The sequence below is a fragment of the Hoplias malabaricus genome, chromosome 7 (assembly GCF_029633855.1).
Source record: "Hoplias malabaricus isolate fHopMal1 chromosome 7, fHopMal1.hap1, whole genome shotgun sequence".
NCBI classification, from domain to species: domain Eukaryota; kingdom Metazoa; phylum Chordata; class Actinopteri; order Characiformes; family Erythrinidae; genus Hoplias; species Hoplias malabaricus.
Window position 1 is genome coordinate 117,501 of NC_089806.1, and position 1,233 is coordinate 118,733.

General features: G+C 63.1%; 1 non-coding gene across 1 annotated transcript; it reads right to left on the bottom strand.

The window, feature by feature from the left end:
• Positions 1-168: 168 nt before the first annotated feature.
• On the bottom strand, positions 169-322 carry LOC136702853 (5.8S ribosomal RNA). Its single transcript, XR_010803959.1, has one exon. It is a non-coding gene; the product is annotated as a 5.8S ribosomal RNA (ribosomal RNA).
• Between the last annotated feature and the right edge of the window lie 911 nt (positions 323-1,233).

Genomic DNA, 1,233 nt, shown 5'->3' on the forward strand with positions numbered 1-1,233 from the left:
GACTATGACGGATTGGACCCGGACCTAATGGCTCTCCCTACGTCCGGAGCTCTCGCCACACGTCGGGTTTAAGGCCCGAGTCTGGGTTTAGGGAGACGAAGGGCCGTCCGAGGTGGAGGCCCTGCGAACTCCCAGCCGCGGTCTAGGAAGACCGATCGATGGGTAAACCGACCCTCAGACAGGCGTGGCCGCGGGATGGACCCCCGCGGCCGCCATGTGCGTTCGAAATATCGATGATCTGTGTTCTGCAATTCACATTATTTAACGCAGGTTACCGCGTTCTTCATCGATGCACGAGCCAAGTGATCCACCGCTAAGAGTTGTATGAGGTTTGTGCCCGGCCCGTTACAGGCCGGGCGAAGGAAGCCATTCGAACACGAGACAACGTTTGACAATATTTCAAGCCGGGTGCCTTCCCCCCCGTGGAGGGGGGAAGGTCATTGAACCTGGGCGTCACCACCGGACCGAGGAGTTACGGCCCGGGGGACGATCGCCCGAGTAGGTGCCCGAGACTTACGTGGTTTAGGAGACCGGGTCTAGGCCCCACCGTTCCCGGCGAGGCCCAGGGTTTGGTTCGCTGCGTTACGGGTCCCGGTCTAAGGCATTCAGGCGTGCGCTCAAAGCCAAGCTCTCCACCCCGGAGGGTATGAGCGAGGCCCGGTGGTACGCTCCCAAGTCCCCCGCTTAGGGGAAGGCGCTGGGTAGATCCCACCTAGTCAGGACCGGCGGGCACCGGCCGTCTCCTTCGGGTGTTTAAACGCATCCGGGGTTCGTGAGGCCCCTTCAACTCGCGCACCGGCCTTAGACTATTATACGGTCCGTCTCTGCGAAGCCAACATCGGGGTATTTGCATGCGCTCTTAAGCTCCGCTCCAACCCCGTGAGGGGAAAGAGTTTCGCCCGGCGGTACGCTCCCGTCCACCACCACCCCCTGTGCCGGGGGGATGGGTTCAGGGAGATCCCACCGAGGCCGGCGAGCACCGGCCAACGCCCTGGGGGTGAGTAAGCCCCTTTGACTCGCGCACGCACAATCAAGCCTTCAACGATCAATGGTTGGTTTAACGACCCGGCGGGCGGCTCCGGCGCCACTCTCCCCCCCGCGAACGAGGGGGGCGGACCGGGGTACCTATGCACCTAAGGCGGTCCTCGCATAACCCCGAGTTCCGAAGCCGGCTCGCTACGTCCACCCACCCGGAGGGGGAGAGACTCACGTCGGCCGACGACGAAAGGTACG